At 58.4% G+C, this 10,382-nt stretch overlaps 1 pseudogene; it reads left to right on the forward strand.

The window, feature by feature from the left end:
- The first annotated feature begins 482 nt into the window (after positions 1-482).
- LOC132542103 (putative serine protease 42) lies at positions 483-9,426 on the forward strand (annotated as a pseudogene).
- The last annotated feature ends 956 nt before the right edge of the window (positions 9,427-10,382 follow it).

Consider the following 10,382-nt stretch of genomic DNA (forward strand, 5'->3'; position numbering starts at 1 on the left):
TCCTTGTCCTCTCCCCTCCCCTCCTTGTCCCCTCCCCTCCTCTCCCCTCCTTGTCCTCTCCCCTCCCCTCCTCTCCCCTCCCCTCCTTGTCCCCTCCCCTCCTCTCCCCTCCTTGTCCCCTCCCCTCCTCTACCCTCCTTGTCCTCTCCCCTCCCCTCCTTGTCCCCTCCCCTCCTCTCCCCTCCTTGTCCTCTCCCCTCCCCTCCTCTCCCCTCCCCTCCTTGTCCCCTCCCCTCCTCTCCCCTCCTTGTCCTCTCCCCTCCCCTCCTCTCCCCTCCCCTCCTTGTCCCCTCCCCTCCTCTCCCCTCCTTGTCCTCTCCCCTCCCCTCCTCTCCCCTCCCCTCCTTGTCCCCTCCCCTCCTCTCTCCTCCTTGTCCTCTCCCCTCCCCTCCCCTCCTCTCTCCTTCTTGTCCCCTCCCCTCCTCTCCCCTCCCCGCCCCTCCCCTCCGGCCGCCAGCGGGCGCTGTGCGAGGCCGCCAGCACAGGCCGAGCCCATGGCGTCCCCGGGCCCCCGCCGCCCCCTGGGCCTCCTGCTCCGGCTGCTGCTCCCGCTGCTGCTCCTGGCGTCCCGGCTGCGCGTCGCGGGTGGGCAGGACCCGGCCACGGGACCCTCGGCCCCTGCCAGCCCCTCGGGGGGGCTCCCCGCGGACCCAGGGACGACCCCCGGGACCCTCACCGCGACCCCCGGGACCCTCACCGCGACCCCCGGGACCCTCACCGCGACCCCCGGGACCCTCACCGCGACCCCTCGTTCCTCGCGAGCTCCCGGCTCCAGCGGGCCTGCGATCGACCCCAATTTATTGGCATTTAGTCCAGGTGGCCATCGGCTTGGGGGTGGGGGCTCGGCCGGGTGCGTCCAGGGTGGGTGCTGGGTGGAGGGGCGGGGGGAGAATGCACCTGCTGCCTCCTGGGAGTGGGTGCGGGGTGGATGGTGGGTGGGGGCTCGGTGTCGGGTGCATCCTGGGAGTGGGTGCTGGGTGGATGGTGGTGGGGCCTCGGTGTCGGGTGCCTCCTGGGAGTGGGTGCTGGGGTGGGTGGTGGTGGGGCCTCGGTGTCGGGTGCCTCCTGGGAGTGGGTGCGGGGTGGATGGTGGGTGGGGGCTCGGTGTCGGGTGCATCCTGGGAGTGGGTGCTGGGTGGGTGGTGGTGGGGCCTCGGTGTCGGGTGCATCCTGGGAGTGGGTGCTGGGTGGATGGTGGTGGGGGCTCGGTGTCGGGTGCCTCCTGGGAGTGGGTGCGGGGTGGGTGGTGGTGGGGCCTCGGTGTCGGGTGCATCCTGGGAGTGGGTGCTGGGTGCGGGGTGGGTGGGGGCTCAGTGTCGGGTGCATCCTGGGAGTGGGTGCTGGGTGGATGGTGGTGGGGGCTCGGTGTCGGGTGCATCCTGGGAGTGGGTGCTGGGTGGATGGTGGTGGGGGCTCGGTGTCGGGTGCATCCTGGGAGTGGGTGCTGGGGTGGGTGGTGGTGGGGGCCTCGGTGTCGGGTGCATCCTGGGAGTGGGTGCTGGGGTGGGTGGTGGTGGGGCCTCGGTGTCGGGTGCATCCTGGGAGTGGGTGCGGGGTGGATGGTGGTGGGGGCTCGGTGTCGGGTGCATCCTGGGAGTGGGTGCGGGGTGGGTGGTGGTGGGGGCTCAGTGTCGGGTGCATCCTGGGAGTGGGTGCTGGGGTGGGTGGTGGTGGGGGCCTCGGTGTCGGGTGCATCCTGGGAGTGGGTGCTGGGGTGGGTGGTGGTGGGGGCCTCGGTGTCGGGTGCATCCTGGGAGTGGGTGCTGGGGTGGGTGGTGGTGGGGGCTCGGTGTCGGGTGCATCCTGGGAGTGGGTGCGGGGTGGGTGGTGGTGGGGCCTCGGTGTCGGGTGCATCCTGGGAGTGGGTGCTGGGTGGGTGGTGGTGGGGCCTCGGTGTCGGGTGCCTCCTGGGAGTGGTGCTGGGTGGGTGGTGGTGGGGCCTCGGTGTCGGGTGCATCCTGGGAGTGGGTGCTGGGGTGGGTGGTGGTGGGGGCCTCGGTGTCGGGTGCATCCTGGGAGTGGGTGCTGGGTGGGTGGTGGTGGGGCCTCGGTGTCCGCTGCATCCTGGGAGTGGTGGGGGGCGCTGTGTTGGGGGCAGGGTCTGAATGGAGTCTGGGCTGGGGGGTGGAGGAGTGAGATCACCGAGGAGACTTGGCTGCTTTGTACAAGAGGCAGCTGGTGCCCCGGGTGACAGGGCGGCTTCCGACACCCCCAGACTGTGGCCGCGTGTTTGAGAAGATCCTGGGCGGACAGGATGCCAAGGAGGGGAAGTGGCCCTGGCAGGTGAGCCTGAGGATCCGAAACAGGCACGTGTGTGGAGGCACCCTCATCACGCAGAACTGGGTGCTGTCAGCGGCCCACTGCATTCTAAGGTGAGGGGGGGCCGGGAGACTCACACGTGGGTTTGAGCGAGTCTGAGTCGCCTGCCCCACTCACTTGCGCTGCCCGGCACGTGGGCAAAACCGAGTCAGAGGCATATGAGCTCACCTGGGCAGCTTCCTGCCTGGCTGTGCGCCTGACCCAGGCTTGAACCCGCTTTCCACCACACTGGAAGAAGCTCTGGTGCTGTGGTGTCTGTCTGTCTGTCTCTGGTTTCTCCCATCCAAGGACTAACTAGGGTCTACCCTGCTTATCTTTTTTTTTTTTTTTTTACATTTATTTATTTTCCCTTTTGTTGCCTTTGTTTTATTGTTGTAAGTTATCATTGTTGTTGTTATCATTGTTGTTGTTGTTGGCTAGGACAGAGAGAAATGGAGAGAGGAGGGGAAGACAGAGAGGGGGAGAGAAAGACAGACACCTGCAGACCTGCTTCACCGCCCGTGAAGCGACTCCCCTGCAGGTGGGGAGCCGGGGACTCGAACCGGGATCCTTATGCTGATCCTTTCGCTTTGCACCACCTGCACTTAACCCGCTGTGCCACCGCCCGGCCCCCTGCATTTCTCTAATGGAGAAGTGAAGTGGACCATTTCTTCATGTGTAATCTCTTCTCTCAAAAACTCTTTAGTTCTTTGGCCCACTTTTTCTTGCTCCAGGATTATCACTGGGGGCTCAGTGCTGGCACTATGAATCCACTGCTCCTGGAGGCCATTCTCATTTTTTATTGGATAGGACAGAGAGAAATTGAGAGGGGAGAGGGAGATAGAGCAGGAGAAAGAGACACCTACTTCACTGCACGTGAAGTGACCTCCCCCTGCAGGTGGGGAGCCAGGGGCTCGAACCGGGATCCTTGTGCAGGTATTTGTGCTTTGCACTAATGTGAGCCACCCCCCCAGCCTCCCTGGCCCACATTTTTTTTTTTTATAATTTTGTTGAACTGTGCCAGTAGTTTTTTTTGTTTTTGTTTTGTTTTTTAAGGATCAGGTGATTTTACTAGTGCATTATATCAAACATTAATTTTTTTGGCCTTTTATTGGGGGGAATTAGTGTTGTACAGTCAATAGTAAGTACAACAGTCTGTACATGCATAACATTTCTCAGTTTTCCACACAATAGCACACCCCCCCACTAGCCAGTTCTTTCTCTCTCTCTCTCTTTTTAAATTTCTTTACTGGGGAATTAATGTTTTACATTCGACAGCAAATACAGTAGTTTGCACATGCGTAGCATTTCCCAGTTTTCTATATAACAGTACACCCCCACTAGGTCCTCTGTCGTCCTTCTTGGACCTGTATCCCCCCCCCCCACCAGAGTCTTTTACTCTGCTGCAACATGTCACTTCCAGTTCACGTTCTACTTCAGCCAGTGCTTGCTAGCTATTTACTGTCAGTCAGAGGTGATTTTGAGTGGCGAAGGAGGGCTCTGGTGACGGTGGTGGCGAGGCTGGTGAGGGAGGCTGGGCGGGAGGCAGAGGTGCGCCTGTGACTCGGGCCTGCTCACCCCCCTCCCAGCCGCTCCTACTACAGCGTCAAGATCGGAGGCCTGAGTGTTTACGAGGAGGCCACGAGCCTGGTGATCCCCATCCGAAGGGTCATCGTCCACCCCAAGTTCTCGATGATGGGAATCATCAGCATGACCTGGCACTGCTGCAGCTTGTCCGGAGCGTCAACTTCACGGCCAGCACCCACCCCGTGTGCATCCCCATGGAGGCCCTGCGGGTGGAAGCCGGCACCCAGTGCTGGGTGACCGGGTGGGGCCGGAGAGAAGAATCTGGTGAGGGGAAGGCCGGAGCCCATCAGGGAGGAGGGGACAAAGCTCTCCCTGCAGCGGGCAGCAGGTCGGCACCCGGGGCGGGCAGGCAGACTGCCCGGCGGCAGCGGCTCGAGGAAGGACATCCCTGGGGAAGGTCTCTGACTGACTTGAACCCAGAACTCGATGGAAGTCTCTTCCTGTGTTCAGTCTGAGGGTTTGATTGCAGCTGCCGGGAGCCGTAGTGTGTTGGCTCTCAGGAGATGTATGCGGCTGACGTCTCCTCCTTCTGGTTCTGGGGCGAGGGGTGTCTGGGAGGCGTCCGGGTTCCTGGGGACAGACCCATATGCTGTGGAGTTCCGTCCACGGTGGGTTTCTTTTTAAAAAAAATTTAAAAAATATTTATTTATTCCCTTTTTTTGCCCTTGTTTTATTATTGTGGTTATTATTGTTGTTGTTATTGATGTCGTCGTTGTTGGATAGGACAGAGAGAAATGGAGAGAGGAGGGGAGGACAGAGAGGGGGAGAGAAAGACAGACACCTGCAGACCTGCTTCACCGCCTGTGAAGCGACTCCCCTGCAGGTGGGGAGCCGGGGGCTCGAACCAGAATCCGTACACCGGTCCTTGTGCTTTGCACTTAACCCGCTGCGCTACTGCCCAACTCCTTTTAAATTTTTTAAATCTTTATTTATTTATCTCCCCTTTTGTTGCCCTTGCTCTTTATTGTTGTTGTAGTTGTTATTGTTGTTGTTATTGATGTTGTCATTGTTGGATAGGACAGAGAGAAATGGAGAGAGGAGGGGAAGACAGAGGGGGGGAGAGAGACAGACACCTGCAGACCTGCTTCACCGCCTGTGAAGTGACTCCCCTGCAGGTGGGGAGCCGGGGGCTCGATCTGGTATCCTTAGGCCGGTCCTTGTGCTTTGAACCATGTATGCTTAACCTGCTGTGTTACCGCCTGACTCCTTTTAAATTTTTTAAATGTTTATTTATTTTACCTTTTAAAAAATATTTATTTATTCTCTTTTGTTACCCTTTTTTTGTAGTTATTGTTGTTGTTGTTATTGATATCATTATTGTTAGATAGGACAGAGAGAAATGGAGAGATGAGGGGCAGACGGGGAAAGACAGACACCTGCAGACCTGCTTCACCACTTGTGAAGTGACTCCCCTGCAGGTGGGGAGCAAAGGGCTTGAACCGGGATCCTTACACTGGTCCTTGCGCTTTGCACCACCCAACTCCTTATTTTCCCTTTTATTGCCCTTATTTTTTATTGTTGTTGTAGTTCTTGTTGTTACTGATGTCGTCATTGTTGGATAGGACAGAGAGAAATGGAGAGAGGAGGGGAAGACAGAGAGGGGGAGAGAAAGACAAACACCTGCAGACCTGCTTCACCACCTGTGAAGCGACTTCCCTGCAGGTGGGGAGGCGGGGGCTCGAACTGGACCCTTACACTGGCCCTTGCGCTTTGCGCCACGTGCACTTAACCCACTGTGCTACCACCCGACTCCCTCCACGGTGGGTTTCTTATTTGATGAGCTTTCTGTCCATCAGAGCTTGAAGGGCCTGCTTGGGTGGGTAGGGAAGTCCCTGTCCTTGGAGGGGGCACCATTGTTGGTGAGGTTACCCAGCCTTCCTTCTTCAGGAAGAGCAGCCATCCACCACTGACCGTGAGCCTCAGCTCCTGCTCTAAGTGAAGCCAGAGCCCAGACACCCGCGCTGTTACCAATCTCAGTAATACTCGGAGCCAGAGATACTTGGCCAGAGATACTCGCCTCTTGCTGTGCTGGCCTGTTAGCCGTCGTGCTTTGGCGGCTTTCTCCCCTCTGCCCATGTCAGCCTTGGGCCTCGGTGTGCTCCTCAGTGTTTCCCTGTGGGAACAGCCGTCCCAGTCCCGGGGGCGTCTGGGTGTCGGGCGCTTCCTGTCCACGTGTGCAGGTCCAGTCAGCGTGCTTGCTTGCTTCTAGGCGACTCCCTGGTCTCGCCCGTTCTCCAGGAAGTCGATCAGTATATAATCTACTACCAGCGATGCAACCGCATGATACAACAGGCCTTGTTCACCGAGCGCAACAAAGTGGTGAAGGGGATGGTCTGTGGCTACAAGGAGGAAGGCAAGGATGCCTGCAAGGTGGGTCCGGGCCCTCCTCTCCCATTGCCTCGCGGGAGTCCCTCTCAGAGATCCTTGAGTGTGGGAGTCGGGACCTGGGCTACTTGCCTCTGGGTCTCTCGTCCCTTGCTAAGTGAAGGGGGTTTGTGAGGGAGCTACTTATGCCCCCATCCCCAAGCTGCCCAGGTCTGTTCCTTCAAACAGGAGCCTTCTGCTGCCTGGAGGCTCTGCCAGGCTGTGGGGACTTTTAAGACGTTTATTTACTTAGTACATAGGACAGAACTTGAGAAAGGGGAGCTGGAGAGGGAGAGAGACAGAGGGACACCTGCAGCCCCGTTTAACTGCTCGTAAAGCTTTCCCCCCTGCAGGTGGAGAGAGCGGGGTGGGGGGGGCGGCTTGAACCTGGGTCCTTGGGCGTGGGAATGTGGGCGTTCAGCCTGATGGACCCGGCCCTCCGGGGTGTGGGAATTACGGGCAGGTGATGTGAATAATCTAAGTTCCTTAAGTGGCTTCCTTCTAGGTGGGTCTTATGGGGCCAGTGTGGGCGTTTACCCACGCAGATCAGGCAATCACACCACACCCTCCCTGTAGCTGCCATGCACGTCTCACAGTGTGAGCGTCTGTGGCATGTGTCAAGGTTCCCTGGGGGGGCCTGCGGCCTCCTGGCTCCAGAGTCTTTGCTGAGCCCCAGACTCTTTCAGAAGAGGGGCATCAGAGCTGGGTCTTACGGATGAGCCCTTGGGTGCCTTGGAAAGAGAAGGGGGCAGGTGGTGGTGCACCCGGGTTAAGCGTACATAGTCCTAAGCGCAAGGACCTGTGCCAGGATCCAGGTTCAATCCCCCGCTCCCCACCAGCAGGGGGGATGCGTCATGCAGTGAAGCAGGTCTGCGGGTGTCTCTCTCCCTGTCTGTCTTCCCCTCCTCTCTTGATTTCTCTCTGTCCTAGCAAATAAAATGGGAAAAAATGGTTGCCAGGAGCAGTGGATTTGTAGAGCAGGCACCAAGCCTCAGCAGAACCCTGGAGGCAAAAATAAATAAAAACAAAAGAGAAGTGCACTGGAGGGAGAGGAAGCAGCACACGCAGTTGCTCAGGGGCCTGAGGGAACCTGCGGGTTTCAGGAACGTTCGAAAGAGCTGAAGCCGTGGGTGAGAACAGAGCCAGAGAGGAGGGCAAGGGGTCAGGATGGGTGTGGGCTGGATGCTTTGCCAAGTGCCAGGGCCAGCTGGGACTGTCTGCTGGGGGTCTGTTTCCGTGATGGAGGGAACACCTTTCAGTCCCAAGTAGAACGTTGGGGTCCTGTGGTGGGAGAAGTCTGGGGGGGGGGTTGTCAGCTGCTCCTGTTACCCGCTGCTTGTGAGAACGGGAGTGAGCGAGAACTTGAGGCCAGTGACTCTGAGGGGCTGGTAGTGTGGCCGCAGAGAGGCGGCTGGGAAAGGACAGGGAGGGTTTTGCTTGAGGCGGGCACGAGGGGAGGGCAGGAGGAGCTGCTCATGCCTTGGGGGATGGAGACAACATTCAGATTAGACAGGGTAGGGCTGCCATTCAGACGCACAGCTCCAAAAACATGCAACAGCCTCTGTGGTTTGAAAAGACACACATCAGAATATTTTCAGGCGAGGGGCCAGGTGGTGGTGCACCAGGTTGAGCGCACATGTTACAGTGCGAAAGGACCCAGGTTTGAGCCCCTGGTCCCCAGCTGCAGGGGGAAAGCTTCGTGAGTGGTGAAGCAGGGCTGCAGGTGTCTCTCTGCCTCTCTGTCTTCCTCTCTCTCTTACCCTCCCCTCTCAATTTCTGGCTGTTTCTATCCAATAAATAAAGCTGATAATTAAAAAACTTAAAAAAGAAAATATTTTTTTAAAAAACAATATTCTCAGAGGATATCACTCTGCTTTTTTAAAATATTTGTTTATTGGATAGAGACAGAGAGAGGAATTGAGAGAGGAGCGGGGAGCTAGAGAGGGAGAGACAGAGAGACACCTGCAGCCTGGCTTCACCACTCTGAAAACTTCCCCCTTGCAGGTGGGGACCAGGGGCTTGAACCCGGGTCTTTGTGTGCTGTGATGCGTGCGCTTAACCAGGTGCGCCACCGCCCAGCCCCTCGCTATCTTCTCTTGGCGTCTCAGCCCTTGGCTCTGGCAGTCAGAGGAGGCCATGCGGGAGGCCCGGGCCTGGCAGCTCCTGGGCTGTGGGACTTCCTTCACCCGGTGTCTGTCTGCTTTTCTCCAGGGAGACTCCGGGGGTCCTCTGCTCTGTGAGCTGAATCTCACCTGGGTCCAGGTGGGGATTGTGAGCTGGGGAGTCGGCTGTGGCCGCAGAGAGGTGCCGGGCGTCTACACTGACGTTGCCCTCTACAGTAAGTGGCTGGTGGATGTGGTGAACCAGGCGATTTCCCTGTATCCCGGGGGGCTTCTCCTCCTGCCTCTGTGTCTGGCACTGCCCCTGGGCACCCTGCTGAGCCTGTGACCACCGGGCCCCCTCCCCTGCTGTGCAGAGTCCCCACCAGGCCACTCCTCTCACCCCTGCCCTCTCCCCAACCCTCTCCTCACAGTCCTCAAACTCCCATTGGAACCCCTGACAGCCACACAGTGGAGACTGGAGGCCCCAGGGTCCCAGCCTGGGACTCGGATGCCCTGCCCTGCCCTGCCCTGCCCTGCCTTGACCTGCCATGCCCTGCCCTGCCCTGCCCTGCCCTATCCTGCCCTGCCTTGTCCTGCCCTGCCCTGCCCTGCCCTGCCTTGTCCTGCCTTGTCCTGCCCTGCCCTGCCCTGCCCTGCCTGTCCACCCCTTAGCTGTGCTCTGCCTGCCAGGAAGGAGGAAGTGCCCCCCAGTGCCCCCTCCCCACCCTCCACACACATCCCCGTGGGCCAGCTGACCCGCCCCAGGGAGCAGGCTGCTTCCCTGGCATCTTGGGCACCAGGCCCGGCTGTGGTGTCTGGGCTCCAGCAGCAGGTCAGCTTGGGGGTGGTCAGAGGGCCGGGAGGCGTCTCCTGCCCCGGCTGGGGTGCGGGGCCCAGGGCCCCCATCTCTGCTGCAGCCGCGTGGGACCGGGCCGGTGTACGGGTGGGAGTCCCAGCCTCTCCACGCCAGTCCTCTTCCTCGGTGCCCTCGCGGCCTCCCCTGTGCTCACCCCGAGTTGTGCTGAGGCGGTTGTGGGGCTTTCGGATGCCGGCTGAATAAACGTTTTGGAGAACCGCTGTGTGTTGCGCTTCTGTTCTGGCTCGGGACATGGAGACAGTGAAGAGATCAAACCTGCCAGTTATCTTGGGAAGACGTTCTGGGTGTTTTTAAGTCTTAGGTGAAGGGAGGGCCCTGACTGCCTGGATATGAGTTTACCAGGTGACTCCAGTGCTCGGGCCTGGCCGCTTTGAGTTTGTGGCTGTGAGATTTCCCACTGGGAGGTAGGGTCTGAGTTGTAGCCATTACATCTGGAAAGGAAGCAGTGAGAGACAGCGAGGGGAGAGGCCTGTGTCCATGGCAACAGAGGAGAACCTGACCCTGGGTGTCTGCACTTGACCAGTGAAGTCACGGAGAAATAGCGGAACAAACAAAAATTCCCTTCTTGAATTTCAAGGAAACTTGAATTTCTTCAGGTTGAAAGAAAATGGTACCTGGGGGAGTCGGGCGGCAGCACGGTAGGTTAGGCGCACATGGCGCAAAGCGCAAGGACCGGCATAAGGATCCCGGTTCGAGCCCCCGGCTCCCCACCTGCAGGGGAGTCGCTTCACAGGTGGTGAAGCAGGTCTGCAGGTGTCTGTCTTTCTCTCCCCCTCTCTTTCTTCCCCTCCTCTCTCCATTTCTCTCTGTCCTATCCAACAACAAAGACATCAACAACAACAACAATAATAGCTACAACAACAACAAAAACAAGGGCAACAAAAGGGAAAATAAATAAATATAAAAATGTTATAATAAAAAAGAAATTAGGAAAAAAATCAAATGATTATAATGAAGGCATAACATCCAATCTTGTGGGATGTAGCTAGAGCAATGGTCAGATGGAAACTGAAAAAGCCTCATTATTTTATTGGTGGTTGATGGTTTAGAGCACAGTTGTTGACACAGGGACAATCTCTCATCTCCTGTGGGAGCTCTCTGCAGAACACACTCGCCACAAGCCAGGTCTGTACATCATGCACCAGGAGCCCAAG

Source organism: Erinaceus europaeus, chromosome 12 (genome assembly GCF_950295315.1).
Source record: "Erinaceus europaeus chromosome 12, mEriEur2.1, whole genome shotgun sequence".
Classification (NCBI taxonomy): Eukaryota; Metazoa; Chordata; class Mammalia; order Eulipotyphla; family Erinaceidae; genus Erinaceus; species Erinaceus europaeus.